The following is an 18147-nucleotide window of genomic DNA, read 5'->3' as shown; positions in this document are numbered from 1 at the left end:
CATGCCCACTGGAGAATATGTGGGAAATCCTGGAGAGGACACAGCCAGGACAGGAGAAGGTCCTCTGTGTGTGAACTCAGCCCACGTCTCTGCTGACCCCTGAATGGTGCAGACTCAGGGCGGGCTAAAGTGGTCCTGCTGAGACTACAAGAGCGCGCCTGGCTGTGAGCCTCCACTGCAAGAGGCAGGATCTGAAATTTCAGTCAGCCGCATACACTGCCTGCTTAGCAAAGACAGTAAGTACTCTCTGGAGACACAGAAGAAAACCCAAAGTCCCTATGACATAACACTAACAAAGTACAGGATAGAAGCCAAAAATAGAAGATATATGAAGACACAGGAAAACAAACCAATCTTAAATATGCAGGCACCTGATAGAATTTCAAACTCCATGCAGCAAAAAAAATGATAGAATTAAAAGAATAGACAATTCCAAAAGGACTGGTGAAGATTTTAAATTTCCTTCCCTCATACATAAACCAAATAGATTAAAAATGAGTAAAGCTATATGAATTTACTCTTTACTACAATCAGAAACTGCGTAACACACATTCTTTGTCGGCCCACCTAGAATCTTCACCAGGACACACTACAACGTCAACAGAGCGAGACCTATCAAATGTTCTCTGACCAAAGTGGAATTGAATTAGAAATTAATAATAAGCTATTTCAAAAAAACTCTTAATGTGGGGAAATTCTTCTCATAGAAGAAAACATAAGGAAATTTCAGAAAATAGTCACCGCAAATAACAATGAAAATACAACTCATGATTTTTTAAATATGCCGAGATTTTAACTTCAAATGTCTATGTTAGAAAAATAAACAAACAGTTGAAAAATTAATGAATAAGTGTATAACCCAAGAACCTAGTAAAAGTAGCAAAGCAAACTTAAAAGAAGGAAGGAAATACTAAAACCAATGAAATGGAAAACAAACAAGACCAATGAAATGTGTAAACCCCTAGCTGTACTGGCTTAAAAGAAAAAAGAGGACAAATTATCAACTTCAGGGATGGAGTACTGCTGTAGAACCTACAGATTTTAACAGGAAAAATAAAGGAGTATTTGAATAAGTTTTTGCCAGCAAATTTGGTGACTCAGATGAAATGAACAAATTTGAGAAAAATGTGTAGCTTACCAAATTTGACACAGATGAAGCATAAAATCTGAATAGCCTTGCGTATGTTAAAGAAGAAAATAACAGCACTCATACAAATTCTTTTAGAAAATAAGAGTGGGGAACATTAGAATGATGGTGAGGCCAGCATAATTCTAACACAATAACCTAAAAGTATAATACAATAAAAGAAAATCACAGAAAAAAAAAATAAGTCACAATACATGCATGTCTCCATAACAAAATATTAGCAAATATAAAGAAGATAATATCTTACGACCTTGTGAGAATTACCCCAAGAAGGCATGGTTGGTTCAGAAAAGGAATAAGTTGTGTTATTAACAGAATAAAAGAAGATCACACGATTATTACAACAGACATGAAGAAAGCATTTGATCGTTTAACAAAATGCAACAATCATTCATGACTTTTTTTTTTATTCATGAATTTTAGAATGTCAGCAAACTAGGCATAGAAAGGAACATGTCCAATCTGCTAAAGGGATCCAAAAAAAAAAAAAAAACAACAACAACAAAAGCAACAAAAACAAATAGTTACTCCAGCAGATGTGGAAAGACTGGATACCTCTCCCCCAGTGCAGGGGGATAAAGCTCTGACCTCTGCCCTGCTCTCAGCATGCACACTCGGTTATGATGCTCAGAGGCCCAGCCACTGTAATCAGACAAGAGAAAGCAAATAAAAACCACAGGGATTAGAAAAAAGAAGTAAAGCTGTCTATTTGCATATAATCTCACCACTTACAGAGACCATCCTTAGGAATTTATAAAATTATTAGAACTGAAAGATAAATTAGCAAGGTCCCAGAACACATGTTTAAAATACAACAGGCTGTAATTTTATATCCTAGCAACAATTTCCTCATAGCTCAGTTGGTAAAGAATCTGCCTGCAATGCAGGAGACCCAGGTTCGATTCCTGAGTTGGGAAGATCCCCTGGAGAAGGAAATGGCAATCCATTCCAGGAATCTTGCCTGGAGAATCCCATGGACAGAGGAGCTTGGCGGGCTACAGTCCATGGGGTCACAAGAGTCGGACATGACTTAGTGACTAAACCACCACCACCATCAGCAACAATTGGAAAATTAAATTTTTTAAATTATTTTTGCAATAACATCAAAAAACAAAGTACTTAGCAATACATTCAGTAAGTGTGTGCAATACCTGCCCACTTAAAATATCACCGAGAGATGTGACAGCAAAAGCCGCTCAGTCATGTCTGCAACCCAGAATCCTCCAGGCCAGAATCCTGGAGTGGGGAGCCTTTCCCGTCTCCAGGGGGTCTTCCCAACCCAGGGATCAAACCCAGGTCTCCTGCACCGCAGGCGGATTCTTTACCAGCTGAGCCACCAGGGAAGCCTTGGTGGGCTTTAAATAATAAAGACATTAAGTAAGATCTAAATAAGCGAAGAGATGACCCATGTTCATGACTTTGAAGACTCGATATTGTTAAGAATGTCAATCACACCCAAAATTCCTCTATAAATTTAACATAATCCCAATCAAAAGCACAGCTGGCTTATATGTGGAAATTTACAAGCTGATTCTAAAATCTGTATGGAAATGCCGAAACAATTTTCAAATGCTGAAACAATTTTAGAAACAGAAAATAATGTGGGCAGACTTGCTCCCTGACTTCAATACTTACTACAAAGCTCCAGTAATCAAGGCAGCGTGACAGTGGCGTAAAATACCAACAAACACATCAGTGAAACAAAATAGAGAGAGCAAAAGTGGGTTCCACAGAGGTGCAGAAGAGATCATACATGGAAAGGAAAGTCTTTATACCAAACCGTCTCAGAAGAGCCAGGCAGTCACATGAAAATAAATTTCTCGACCCTTACCACATGCTGTAAACAAAAATTAATTCAAAACATATCACAGGCCTAAACGTAAAAGCTTAAAGAATATAGCTGCTTGAAAACAAACATAGAATACCTTTGCAACTCAGGGGCCTGTCAAGCCAACCCGCTATCAGGCACAGCACCATCCTCTTCTGAAATTTCCTATATCCAGGCTTCAAACACAAAGCTCCATCATGAGGATTCTGAGTGCCCCCACAATCCTGCCCGGCTTCAGCCCCGGTGACCTGGAATGGACACAGGGATCGATAGCACTTTCATTCTGAGTCTAGGAAGATAATTCCTAATAACTCTATCGATCCTGCTCAAAATGGTTTCATTTTAGGGCAGCACTCACTGAACAGAAGGATGATGCCCAAAACTGCCAGGATGCTTTACTGACACTAATGTCATCTTTAAAAGAAATTGATGCCACAGAAAGCCTGCCGAGGAGCTGCTGCACCTTGAGGCATCTGGGAGCAAGGACCAGAGAAGGGGCTCAGCACAGAATCGCTGAGTGATGAGCGATTCTGGCCAGCGTATGCCTGCTCAACCTGGCCAGCGTATGCCCACTCCTGGCTGGTCCCCGACCGGTGCACACAACACCCCCCCCCCCAACCCTCCCCCAGGGAGGAGGGTCCTCTCCAAAGCCCAAGGCTTGTCCATCAGCCCTGGTCCCAGTGACTCACACCCGGGACATCTGGGGAGGAAACGGGCCACAGTGTGGCAGTGGGGAGTGAGGACTGTGCAAAGTGAAGAGTCTTCCGCACCCAAAAGGGCCGAGACGGGGCCACTGGTCCCCACCGCAGACAGTACCACACTCACCACCAGCAAGAGACAACACTTTCACTTTGCGCGCTGTTATGTGAGCCCACCAATCCCCTTCTGTGCCCAGGGCTCTTCCGGCAATTACAGGCATAAGTCACTCTGCTGCACATGACTATATTTAGAAATCTCAGAAATGAAAAGGCACTGATTTTGGGGGGGGAGGAGAAGAGGAGGAAGAAGGACCTAGAAAGATGGATTTAAAGGAGTCGTGAGAGGCAGGTGACATGCTAGGAATCAGGGGAAGACTGCCTGACCCACCACTGTCCCCGCACCCACCCACTCCCTGTGACTGACTCCAGCTTCCTGGGGCAGAGAGCATCCAGCCTGCAGTCACAGTGACCAGCCTAGGGATCAGCCCAGGACACAGGGCAGGCTGACCGTGACGGAGGAGACCCAGCTCAGCCTTCTTTCCCGGGAGACGAGAATCAGAGCCAGAAGAGGCCAGCTTCCGTGTCCTCCCTGCCCGAGGCGGGGCTGGGGAGGAGGCCAGGCCAGGGGCAGGGCTGCAAGAGGGGTTCACGCGGCCTGGTTTCTGGGGGTGCCCCGCGGCTGAGCCAGGACACCCCTTCATGGCTCAGGCTGGCCCGGGTCTGCTCACCTAAAACAGACGCCGTCCACACTGAGGCCATGAAGCCTCCGCCCAGCTCGCAGGGACCGCCCAGCCGACTCGGAGCGTCCACGCGTGTGTCGCTGTGGTGGTTTCCACACAGAAATTTCGAGTCACACACGGAACTGTGGCTCAGCCAGGGCCCTGTCTCCGCCACCACCTGGCCTGTGGACGCCTGCCTGACTGCCGAGCCTCCCATCGTCCAGGCTCCAGAATGAGCTCAGGACATTTCTGCCTTCGTCCGTGGGCGTGGGCACCGCCCTGGCCCAGAGCTTTCTCATGCCCCCAGCTCCACTTGTGGAGGACAGCGTGGGTCTCCTGCCCTGGTCACCCTGGACCGGGCGTCCAGGAGCCACCGTGCTGGGCCCGAGCAGGCGCGCTCAGGCCTGCGCTGTGCCGTGAGCGAGAACTAGCTCGCCCCATTCGAGCACAGCCGTGGGCACGGCCACATGGCGGGTTCTGTCAAAACCCCGCTCTCCCTTCAGGGGCCACAGACGGGCCAGAGGAGCCCTGTCCTCTCCTCTCAGCGCCGACCAGTGCTCCCCCTCAGCCCTGGCCTCACGCTGCCGACCGTCCCGGCTGACAGATGGCGGGGTCAGGCCTGGCCTGTCCTTCTCGCTCCAGCGCTGCTGTCGGGCAGGCGGCCCCAGGCCTCGGACCCAGGGGCGACACTCGCCTTGGAGGCCCGGCCTTCAGAAGAGCTGCCAAGTTCCCTCTGTGGTCATCACTGCAAATCCAGCCAGGCCCCCTGCTGGCTGTGCCGCAGGAACCATGGGGACAGGCTGGGAAGGCGGCCAGAGTCAGCGCGGCTGAGCCCAGTTAGGACAGAGGGCCCGGGTGGGCACACAGCCCCCCACCCGGGGTGGAGGGGGCAGAGGGGCAGGGGGCCCCCCGGGGGGTGAAGCAGGCAGGGTGTGCAGCCCCCCACCCTGGAAGAGGAGGGGACGGGCAGGGGGCACAGTCCCCCACCCTGAGCGGAACCGGCGGGGCGGGCAGGGGGCACAGCCCTGCCAGGTGGCTTCCATCTGTCCTGGCCCCACTGGGATGCACCTGCGGCTGATGGAGTCCAACAATGCATCCACGGGGGATAGTCACTGGCTTTTAAGGGCTTTTAATCCAGCCTCCCTATCTTCCCAGGGCTTCATGCGTTAATTTACCAAGCTGTCCTTGCGTCGAGTTGCATCCCTTTCTAATGAGGTGAAACTGAGAGAGTCTCTGAATGTAAATTAGATGGTCTTTCAAGGCAGCCGAGTTCTCCCCCTGCCTGGAGCCCACCCCCACTTGGTAGCCACACTCACCCCTCCCTGGGTGTCCCTGCACCAGCTCCACTGGGGTCTGGAGGAGGATTTCTAAACCAGCACTTGGTCACATTCCCTGCTGTTTGGAACCCTTGCATGTGGCTGTCTGTTACACGTGGCTTTCGGCTTCCACGTGACCTTCCCTGGCGGCTCAGATGGTAAAGAATCTGTCTGCAAAGCAGGAGCCCCAGGTTCAGTCCCTGGGTTGGGAAGATCCCCTGGAGAAGGGAATATCAACCCACTCCAGCATTCCTGCCTGGAGGATGCCGTGGACAGAGGAGCCTGGTGGGCTACAGTCCATGGGGTCGCAGAGAGTCAGACACAACTGAGCGACTAACACTTTCTTGGGCTTCCCTGGTGGGAAGTGGTTAAGAACCTGCCTGCCAACGCAGGAAACATTAGAGACCTGGGTTCGATCCCTGGGTCAGTACGATCCCCTGGAGGAGGGAATGGCTACCACACCTGTATTCTTGCCTGGAGAATCCCATGGAGAGAGGAGCCTGGCGGGCTACAGTCCGCAGGGCTGCAAAGAGTCGGACATGACTGAGCGACAGAGCAGCAGGTGCAGGGCATCCCTGCCACCCGCTCCCAAGGCCCGCGACCCCTGAAGGACGTGTCTGCTGTGTGCGCTTCAGTCATGAAACACGGGAGAGACACAGAGATGCTGTGCCCACGTCCTAAACCCAGGAGCCGGGGACTGGCATCTCACTTAGAAAAAGGATCTTTGCAGATATAAATAATTAAGGGCCTTAAGATGAGATCATCCTGGACTTACAGTGGCGTGAAACTCAATGACAAGTGCACTTAATAAGAGACAAAGAGGAGACAGAGACACAGAGGGAGGAAAACCATGTGAAGATGGAAAGAGAGCCCATGGTGATGCGCCTGCAAGGGATTTCCCTGCTGGTCCAGCGGCTAAGATTCCTGCTCACAAGGCAGGGGACTGGGCTCCAATCCCTGGTCCGGGAAGATCCCACATGCTGCGGAGCAGCTGAGCCCAGTAGCCACGACTCCTGAAGCCCATGTGCCCCAGGCCCACGTCTGCAACAAGGGCAGCCCCTGCAATGAGAAGCCCCCGCTCGCCGCAAGGAGAGAAAGCCTGTGCGACAGCAAAGACCCGGCACAGCCAGAAATAAGTGAGTCAGCAAAGATGCGCCTACGAGCCAGGAGTCACAGAGGACCACTGGAGCCCCCAGATGCCGCAAGAGCCACGAGGATCCCCCCAGGGGGACCCCTGCGCCCAGCACAGCCAGAAATAAGTGAATCAGCAAAGATGCGCCTACGAGCCAGGAGTCACAGAGGACCACTGGAGCCCCCAGATGCCGCAAGAGCCACGAGGATCCCCCCAGGGGGACCCCTGCAGCGCGCACAGCACAAGGTGCTGACACCTTGACTTTGTATTTCCAGCCTCCGGAATCGTCAGAGAACACATTTCTGTTGCTTCAAGCCACCCAATGTGTAATAATCAGTTACAGCAGCCCCAGGAAACAGAGCCAGGAGGTAGGACTCCCAGATCTCATTTCTGGGAAAATGCTCCAAAAAAATGTCTTTAAATGATTATCCCAGTAACGATTCCCTCTGGGAATCTGGAAGGTCCTATACACACTGATTTTGTTATTGAAAAGAAGGTGGAGTTTTGAGGCTCAGTGACTGACCTCTGTCTTCAGGAGCTGCCTGAGTTACAAACAAGGAGCTATTGAATTGAAAGTCCGAGGATTCAGAGAAAAGAGAGAGGGGGAAAAAAAGGCATGTTTGGTAAAATCCTTTTCCTATTAACTACAATGAAAGTACAGAAGACCTTGAGGGCACAGAAGACAGAAAGTTTTGGTTGGCTAAACAGCAGGGCCCTGCTTATCCAGGAGGAGTGGCAGGAGGAATGTGTCTTTGAGATGTTTCTCACCTACGCGGCACCTGGAGATCAAGTGAAAGCATGAAGCTTCCTTCCAGAAGAGCAAGGAAGTGCAGGGGTCCTTTTCCCTCTGTGCAAAAAGGAAGGTGTTCTTGTTTCCAGGAAAGTGGAGATAGCCACGGCACACAAAATCCACGTGTACGTCCCCTGCCGTGATAAGTGAGGGCGATGGGCTCAGAGTAACGTCACAGCCAGTCCCGACGTGGCAAAGCCAGGGGTCAGCTTCATCCACTGAGACTCCAGGGCACCCAGAGGTGTCAGACTTCACTTTGGAGAAACCATTCCCAGGAGCCCAAACTTGCAGCTGGCAGGTGTGTCTACAAAGACCTCCTGTACAGGAATGAGAAACGGACCAAAGGAGTGAACGTGTGCTCCCAAAGGTGCAGGCCTGCTGACGTCTCTTCACAGAACTCAAGGTTTGTTGATTTCAAGTCATCTAAAAATAACCCTACTTTCCCCATGAAAACAGGCATCTTTCAAATGATACTCCAAATTATCTGGAAAGTAATTGCAAAGAAACAGATGAGCCCCAGCCACTCTCAAGCTTGGTTTCTGAGTAAGAATTCAAAGGAAAAGTAATTAAAATCAATATGATTCTTGGGGGTTAGTAATGGCCCCACTTTCTGCGGTTCGGAGGGAGAATGTTTCTGGGCCTTTTGGTTGAAAGGCCACTGGCATCATGCAAACCCAGCAGCCTCTTCTAAGAATACGAAAGGGTCCCTCCCCAGCCTGTTCACAGGCAGGGCCTCCTTTCATCCGGGCAAAGTCAGTTCTCATCAAAATGATTCCTGCTCCCATGGGTCCGGGGTAATTATGCTGTATCGGCAGCACTCACTCATCATATTACACAGTTTCAAAAAACCATCGATTCCAACCACATTTGCATTTAAAAGTTCAAGACACCCTTGCAGACCCAGCCGTGGAGACTCTTCTTCCTGGAACTCTGATTTCTTGAGCTCAATGCTTTCTCCAGAGGTTTTGTATGTGGTGGGGATGTGTTCCTTTGCTCTACAGGATGGGGAAGACTTTCTTTTTGCCAAAAACAAAAGAAAAGCTCTTTGGTATTACCAAGCTCTTGAAAAAAGTCAAGTTTTTTTTGTGAAAACCCAAAGTGGTTCCCAAAAGCCTACTTTGAAAAAAAAAAAAGTCACATATGAGATGTAATTCTAGTCAGTGTGACCAATATTTCACTAAATGTGTCAAATTTACACATTCAAGTACATACAGTTTCCTAAAAACATCTATTTTTATTTCATTATTGGGAAAAAACCTCTTTACCAGTTGCTTTCAAGAAAGTATGACAAATTATTTTGAACCAGGGGAAAATCTTTAAATTTGGAGGATGAACTGGAAGTTGGGGGTAGTCTTTGGTGACGGGGTATAATGAGCCAGGAGGGTGAGTGAAAGGCAGGACACGTAGTTGGCCCACGTCAAAGTGGTCTCCCCAGCAGGCTGTAACCGAAAGAGCCCACGGGGTCCCAGCTTCAGGGGGAGAAGGGGTCTCGACACTGAACCTCCACCGGGATAGGAGATGGGTGAGGTCCCCTCCTGCGGTGCCCTGGGGGGACACTAAGCCTTTGCTGTGTCCCCCACGAGGGAGGAGGGCCTCCCAGAGACCCCAGGCCAGCGGCGGGGGCTCCAGGCCAAGCCCCAGCAGGGGCATTTCCAGCACAGTGCAGCGCTCCTGGCTGGCTCAGCTAAAGGTGCAGACGGGGCCAGGGGTGCAGTTTTCTGGAGGGATGTTTCTGTGTCAAGCTTCCCGGGTGGCACTAGTGGTAAAGAGCCCGCCTGCCAACTCAGGAGAGGCCTAAGAGACCTGGGTTCAGTCCCTGGGTGGGGAAGATCCCTGGAGAGGGTAATGGCACCCCACTCCAGTATTCCTGCCTGGAAATCCCATGGACAAAGGAGCCTGTTGGGCTCCAGTCCAGGGAACCACAGAGTCGGACGTGACCGAAGCAACTTAGCACACGCACACACAGCTCATGAATTTCTCCCCAGCGAACAAAGCAGCTCGTTTTAAACAGGCACTCATCATCCTAGAACACAAGACCCACCACACCTTAGTTCAGGGTCCCGGGGAGCTGAGCTTAGGGTAGAGGTCTGAGCGCAGTAGAAGACGGGACGCGACAGCAGGGAGCACTTGTGGGGAGGAGGGGCAGGGACCGGGAACTGGGAACAGGAGGGCCCCGTACAAGCAGCTGAAAGAGGAGGAGAAAGCCCCAGCGCGGTTCACGGCCACTCGGCCCGGCCGGCGTTCAAGCCGCCCTGGGCAGCAACAGCCGTGCGGCTGCGGTCATCCACTCAGCACCCTGCCAGCACTCACAGAGCCTTCGTGCCTGTGGTTCCCGCGGCTCTGAGCTCTGGGGCGGGCTGGAGTAGGGTGGGGTGGAGGTCTTGATCCCCACAGGGGACATACGCTCGCCAGGAGACACCCAGGGCCCCTGACTCAGGGTCGCCAGCTGATGCCTGGGCACTTTGGGCTCCTTATGTTCAGGCGAGAACAGGAGGCCCGGGTCTCACAGGGGTGACTGCTCCCGATCCCTGGAAGCACGGCTTCGTCATACAGCAGGGACATGAAGGAAGACACACAGAGCCCAGGGGACCCCCCGGGCACCCTTGGAGCTCCTTGGAAGAACAGCTGCTGTGGTACCCGGATAAACACAGCACCTGTACCCTGAGGAGGGCCTGGTGACCAAGCTCAGACCCCAGGACGCAGGCCCGGCCATGCACCGCACGGACGCCCCAGATCGCAGGTACTGCCTGTGGGTGCCGAGAGTCTAGAAAGGAAAACCTGACTGGGTTGTCAGAATGTGCATATTTTGTTAGGAAAAACAGTGTCAAGCGACTGCTTCTGGAAACAGACGAGGTTGATTCCGCGTTTCCTAAGCACTTCCGGGGCCAGGCTCACAGGGGAGGGAGCAGGGTGATGCTGGGAACGTGCAGTAGGAGAAACCCACGCCTCTGATTACAGCTTCGCCTCCACAAGCTCCCTCCGCACCATCAGGAACACTCTAAGGGGTTGGCCTCACTCTCCCCACTTCTGAGAGGAAAAGACAAGACTCAGAGGTTAAGGAACAGCCCTTCCTAAGTCAGATAAAGACAATACTGTATGTTATCATTTACATGTGAACCCCAAGAAAGCTAAGCTCATAGAGACACAGTGAAACAGTTGTTACCAGGGCTGGAGCGGGTCAGGGAGGAATGCAAGGTCAAGGGCACAGACTTCCAGTTATAAGACAGACAACTACCGGGGATCTAACGGACAGCGTGCTGACTGCAGTTACTGTTATATGCCTGAGGCTTCCTCAGTGGCTCAGCTGGTGAAGAACTGGCCTGCCATGCAGGAGACATAAGAGACAGGGGTTCCATCCCGGGGTCAGGAAGATCCCCTGGAAAAGGAGATGGCAACCCACTCCAGTATTCTTGCCTGGGAAATTTCATAGACGGAGCCTGGTGGGCTAACGTACATGGGGTCACAAAGAGCTGGACGTGACTGAAGCGACATAGCATGCACACATGGGTAGCTGAAAGTAGCTAGGAGCGGGCATGCATGCCAAGTCTACCCGTCGTGTCTACCTCTTTGCAACCCTATGGATCGTAGCCCGCCAGGCTCCTCTGTCCTTGGGGGTTCTCTGGGCAAGAATACCGGAGTGGGTTGCCAAGCCCTCCTCCAGGGGATCTTCCTGACCCAGGGATGGAACCCCTGTCTCCTGCATTGGCAGGCGGGCTCTTTACCACGAGTGCCACCTGCTGGGGCGGTAGATCCTGAATGTCCTCACCACATACACACAGGCAGTCTGTAATCATGTGACAGGATGGGGGTGTCAGCTACACCCGTGGCGGCCTCATTGTTGCAGGATGTAAGCATATCGAATGAACACATTGTACAGCTTAAACTCACACGACATCAGAAGTCAGCTGTACCCCAATAAAGCTGGAAAAAAATGCCCCAGCCCATTGGGACAGGCGGCATCAGCAGTTTTCCATGAACAGGTCTGAGCTCAAGATGAAGATTCAGTCACCAAGCCTCCCAGACCAAAACAATCAGCGCAACTGCATTAACAATATCCAACACTGGCCGTTGTTTAAAGCAAGCCCCCTTGACATCAGGATGCGAATTTCTCCAGGCGCAATCCCAAGAGCCGTGCGCCGGGGATCCAAGCCTGTGAGCACTCACACGCTTGTCACTCAGCTGGAAGGACGTGGGAACACTGCGGATTTGGGGGGATTTGGGGAAAGCACTTATATTTTCAAGCATCTCTCTGGGAAACCATCAAAACTCCATATGTCACAGAAATAAACGTGATTTAAGGTTGTTGAGAAGTACTCTCAGCCTTTATCTGGGAAGCCCCTGAGGGCCCGGGGACAGGACGGGGGAGGGAGAGGTTTCTCTTCTGCGTCACACCAGGGTCTGGAGTCAACTGACCCCACGGGCAATTCCAGGACAGGGGACTGCCTGCATCACCAGCCACACCACCAGCAAACTCTCCAGAAATACTGTTCCGAAAACAGCAGTTTGGAATTTAACAGCCTTACACGGCATTCCCTCATTGGTTTCCTGCATATTCATCAGATTTTCTCTGAGTTAGAGACAATAGACTCCTGAAAAGCATCTTTATTTTGGATATTTCATCACAGTCATTTAAAGCTAAATTAAAGTTCAAAACCCTACACTATTCACAAGTTTGCTTCCACCATAATGCTCCGGCGGCTGCTAAGTCGCTCCAATCACGCCTGACTCGGTACGACCCCATGGACTGCAGCCCACCAGGCTCCTCTGTCCACGGGATTCTCCAGGCAAGAATACTGCAGTGGGTTGCCATGCCCTCTTCCAGGGGATCTTCCCGACCCAGAGATCAAAACTGAGTCTCCTGCACGGCAGGCAGATTCTTTACCACTGAGCCACCAGAGGAGCGCTCCACCTTGATAACATCCCCTCTTTCCAGCTGCCGTCTGCTTACTGTGAGAGCAGGGGCAGCGAAAACACCAACTCTCCAGGAGCCTGCCTCCACACCTTTCCATTTTAGGCTTCAACATAGAAAGTAATCACTTTTAATAAATAATAGTTAAAGCCAATGACAAGTTTGCTATTAAAATCACACCGATTCTACTCTGAAGCAGGAAGAACAAAATTTCGAAGACAAAGTGCACACTGGCCTTTCGAGAGCTGCACCAACACATTTAAAAGCAGGCTCGCTTCCTTCATGCCGCTCGCTCCTGGGCGGCGTGAAGGTGTCAGGGCGACGCCTCCGAGTCAGGATTCTGATGTACAGGGAGCTGTGACGACGAGCGGCTCCAGCGGTGACCCCAGTAACAGCAGGAATTGCTGTTAAATACCTTGGCATATAATGGCCTCCTCTAGTGGCTCAGTGCTGAAGAATCTGCCTGCCGTGCAGGAGACTCAGGTTAGATCCCTGGGTCGGGAGGATCCCCTGGAGGAGGGCATGGCAACCCACTCCAGTATTCTTGCCTGGAGAATCCCATGGACAGAGGAGCCTGGTGGGCTGCAGTCCACGGGGTCGCACAGAATCAGACACGACTGAAGTGACTAGCAGCAGCAGAGTTCCCGTAAGAAACGAGGACACTGAGGCTCTGAGAAGGCAGGGATCTGTCCACTCACACAGAGAGCAACTCGAAGCCACTCCCCCGTCCAGGGTGCGATGTGCAGACTGGACTGACGGCCTAACTAGGAGCTGCCTCCGCATCCTCTCTGTGCTCACAGCAGCGGGGGCACTGGCCACCCCATGCCCCTGCCCAGGGGTCCACCAAGGCCCAAGGTCTCCTCAGCCCCCCTGCAGGGAGGACCTCTTCCCCTTTCCCCAGCCCCGAGTCCTCTCAAACTACAGCATCCCAGCCTCCCTCTACTGGCCAATTCGTTTTATCACCGACCTGTGACCTGATAAGTTAAATCATTAACTTATCTGACCTGATTTCCCCACCCCGTGAGGTCCCGGGACAGTGCAGTCAGCCACCCCCTGCGTCCCTGCGACCCCTAGCCAGGCCCAGGTGGTTAACAGGGAGAGAAGGCGAGACACAGCAGGGCAGCAGAGACCCACAAATCTACAGCCTTATCGTCCTGCTACGGCAAGGAAGGGGCTGGAAACGGATAACAAAGTGCTCCCCAAACAGTAACCATGACAACCAGCGGCACGAGGGGGCTTTTACACCTTCTCCAAGTTTTATGAGGCGCATAGCACGGCTCTTTTACGGGCCCTGGCATTAATTACACTCACATAGGATGGAGTACTCTAAAACCACAAGACTTATTCACCCACCCGTGGGGCTCCACTCAATTCATACACATTCCCCGGAAATGTCTAAAGAGGTAATTAGAAAGCTTCCCACTTGTGTTCCTTTATCATTTAACAGTTGATAAGACATCATATTAAGGTCAAAACATCAGTTTAAACACAGAAAGGAGCAGGAAGAGGAGGGGTGTCATCGAGTTTTAGAAACAGAATCTCAACCTGAAACAGCAGCGATGAATTTCCAATAAAGACAAACACTTGGCAAGCCACGTGAGGAGGGGAAAGTATCTGGACCTGAGCCTCCAGAACTGCAGCAGATGGTGACACAAGACCTGTTTAATCTTTCTAGGTCCCATTAATTCAAAAATAACGCCGATCCTGATACTCCGTCGCTGAAGAGTCCTTACCTCTCAGCAGCAGTTATTTCCACAAAATCTCTCCACTGGATTCTGAACAAATAAACCCATGAATGCTATTTAAACTTTGTCCTGAGAGTCAGCCCATCTAGGTTTTCTGCAAGAAAAGGAGATGCATTCAGTTTCACCAGGAACTCCGTGCCATGGTGTAGCCACACCAATGCGATCCTGCTGTCTTGGGTCACAGAAATCACGAGGGCACAGTGCAGCATCCCTGCACCGCCTTCAGCAGGCTCAGCCCACACGGGAGGCGCCCGCCTTGGACTTCCGATTAGACGTGGCCCACCCAAACCACTACTGTTTCCTCAGATCCTGCCCAAACTCACCGTGACAACAGCAATACAGGAACAAGGGGGGAATAGCCCGCGAGGACAAAGAGCAGAAAGAAACCACAGCTAATCAGTGGGGCCAGAGCAACTGTGAGCAGGCGACACAGGGGGGTGGGGGAGTAGGACTTGGGAATTCCTGGAAAGGGAACAGGAGTACCAAGCCCAGCGAGAGTATGGGCAAAAGCCACTGTGAACCCAGATCCACATGGCGCCCCTGACCCAGGAGGAAACGAGAGATGTCTTTGGGCAGAAGAGCCACGCAGGCCGTGCACTTGAGGATGAGAGGCCCTGGACCCGAGGATGAGACTGTGGAATGAAGCAGCGAGACAAGGGCATTCAGTGAAAGTCTTTTGCAACAAGAGGCTCCCAGCCCCCACCCGAGGCTCCCAGATGCTGACAGCCAGCTTACACCCCACACTATGGACTGAACTGTGTCCCCCCACAATCCACACGCTGGAGCCCTAATCCCCAACAGGACTGTGTTCAGAAACAGGGCCTTTAAAGAGGTGACTGGTTAAGCGAGCTCATAAGGCACAGTCCTGACCCAATAGGCTTGGCAGACACATCAGAAGAGGAAGAAGGACCGAGGATGCATACCCAGAAGCATCAGCGAGGAAGAGAGCCAGCCAAGGTGCAGACACCGTGACCGTGGATGTCCCGCCCCCGACGTCCAGCTTGGAGGAGACAAATGTCTGCTGTCAATCACCCCAAGTGTGGCATCGGCTCATGGCAGCCCCAGCAATCTCATACACTCTGTGAGCCGGTGGTGGAGGGTTCCTCTCCAGGGAAACGTCTGCCCAGGAGGAAGACGTGCAGAAACTGACAAGAGGAGCTTCCCAGTAAAAGAGCAGGACCCAGCAGCCACCCCCACGGAACCACCAGTCGGGAAGTGCCACCTGCAGAAAGCCGCAGCCCGCCTCTCAGGGCCCCTCTCTTAGATGCCGGTGAGAGGCCACAAGCTACCAGGCCAGCGAGAAAAGGCTCTGGAAGAGAAATGAGCCCAACCAAACACAGGGGATTCAGAAGCAGCAGACACGGCGCAGGAGTCTGAGCAGACGCACTGCGGGCGAAACCTAAGATCGGTGTCCTCAGGGAAGCAGGAGGGGACGGTGCACCCGCGAGAGAAGGGCCGGTGTGCGGAACACAGGAATGTCCAGGTAAGAAGACAAGGAGCCCTTAGAAGTGAAAAGCACGAGAGCAGACCCAAAGGAAAGTTATTTCAGAGGCTGGAAAGATAAAGTGAAGGGCACGTGCCAAACACGTGAACAAACAGAGAGAAAAAACAAGAGATCAAAAAAAAAAAAAAAAATAGGGAATTAGGTGATTCATCAAGGAGTTCAATGTTCAAACAATAGGAGTTCCAGAAACAGGCAACAGAAGGAAACAAACAAGAGTCAGTTCAGTTCAGTTCTGTCGCTCAGTCGTGCCCGACTCTGCAACCCCATGGACTGCAGCGAGCCAGGCCTCCCTGTCCATCACCAACTCCCGGAGCTCACTCAAACTCATGTCCATTGAGTCATTGATGCTGTCCAGCCATCTCATCCTCTGTCCTCTTCTCCTCCCACCTTCAATCTTTCCCAGCATCAGGGTCTTTTCCAATGAGTCAGCTCTCTGCATCAGGTGGCCCAAGTGTTGGAGTTTCAGCTTCAGCATCTGTCCTTCCAATGAACATTCAGGACTGATCTCCTTTAGGATGGACTGGTTGGATCTCCTTGCAGTCCAGGAGACTTTCAAGAGTCTTCTCCAACACCACAGTTCAAAAGCAACAATTCTTCGGTGCTCAGCCTTCTTTATAGTCCAACTCTCACATCCATACATGACCACTGGAAAAACCATAGCTTTGACTAGACGGACATTTGTTGGCAAAGTAATGTCTCTGCTTGTGAATATGCTGTCTAGGTCGGTCATAACTTTTCTTCTAAGGAGCAAGTGTCTTTAATTTCATGGCTGCAGTTACCATCTACAGTGATTTTGAAGCAAAAAAAAAAAAAAAACCTGTCACTGTTTCCACTGTTTGCCCATCTATTTACCATGAAGTGATGGGATTAGATCCCACGATCTTAGTTTTCTGAATGTTGAGCTTTAAGCCAACTTTTTCACTCTCCTCTTTCACTTTCATCAAGAGGCTTTTTAGCTCCTCTTCACTTTCTGCCATAAGGGTGGTGTCATCTGCATATCTGAGGTTAGTGATATTTCTCCCAGCAATCTTGATTCCAGCTTGTGTTTCCTCCAGCCCAGCGTTTCTCGTGATGTACTCTGCATATAAGTTAAATAAGCAGGGTGACAATATAAAGCCTTGACGTACTCCTCTTCCTATTTGGAACCAGTCTGTTGTTCCATGTCCAGTTCGAACTGTTGCTTCCTGACCTGCATATAGGTTTCTCAGGAGGCAGGTCAGATGGTCTGGTATTCCCAATTCTTGCAGAATTTTCCACAGTTGTGATCCACACAGTCAAAGGCTTTGACATAGTCAATAAAGCAGATGTTTTTCTGGAACTCTCTTGCTTTTTCGATGATCCAGGGGATGGTGGCAATTTGATCTCTGGTTCCTCTGCCATTTCTAAATCCAGCTTGAACATCTGGAAGTTCACAGTTCACATACTGTTGAAGCCTGACTTGGAGAATTTTGAGCATTACTTTATTAGCGTGTGAGATGAGTGCAATTGTGCGGTAGTTTGAGCATTCTTTGGCATTGCCTTTCTTTGGGATTGGAATGAAAACTGACCTTTTCCAGTCCTGTGGCCGCTGCTGATTTTTCCAAATTTCCTGGCATATTGAGTGCAGCACTTTCACAGCATCGTCTTTCAGAATTTGAAATTGCTCAACTGGAATTCCATCACCTCCACTAGCTTTGTTTGTGGTGATGCTTCCTAAGGCCCACTTGACTTTGCATTCCAAGATGTCTGGCTCTAGGTGAGTGATCACACCATCATGGTTATCTGGGTCATGAAGATCTTTTTGGTACAGTTCTTCTGTGTATTCTTGCCACCTCTCTTATCCTTCTCCATCAGAGGGCAGACATACTGAAAACCACAATCACAGAAAGCTAACCAAACTGATCACATGGACCAGAGCCCTTTCTAACTCAATGAAACTATGAGTCATGCCCTGTAGGGCCACCCAAGGCAGACAGATCATGGTGGAGAGTTCTGACAAAACATGGTCCACTGGAGAAGGGAATGGCAAACCACTTCAGTATTCTTGCCTTGAGAACCCCATGAACAGTGTGAAAAGGCAAAAAGATAGGACACTGAAAGATGAACTCCCCAGGTCAGTAGGTGCCCAACGTGCTACTGGAGATCAGTGGAGAACTAACCCCAGAAAGAATGACGTGATGGAGCCAAAGCAAAACCAACACCCAGCTGTGGATGTGACTGGTGATAGAAGTAAAGCCCAATGCTGTAAAGAGCAATATTGCATAGGAACCTAGAATATTAGGTCCATGAATCAAGGCAAATTGGAAGTGGTCAAACAGGAGATGGCAAGAATGAGTATTGACATTTTAGGAATCAGCGAACTAAAATGGACTAGAATGGG

Source organism: Ovis aries, chromosome 22, assembly GCF_016772045.2.
Source record: "Ovis aries strain OAR_USU_Benz2616 breed Rambouillet chromosome 22, ARS-UI_Ramb_v3.0, whole genome shotgun sequence".
Taxonomy (NCBI): domain Eukaryota; kingdom Metazoa; phylum Chordata; class Mammalia; order Artiodactyla; family Bovidae; genus Ovis; species Ovis aries.
This window is presented reverse-complemented; position numbering follows the sequence as displayed.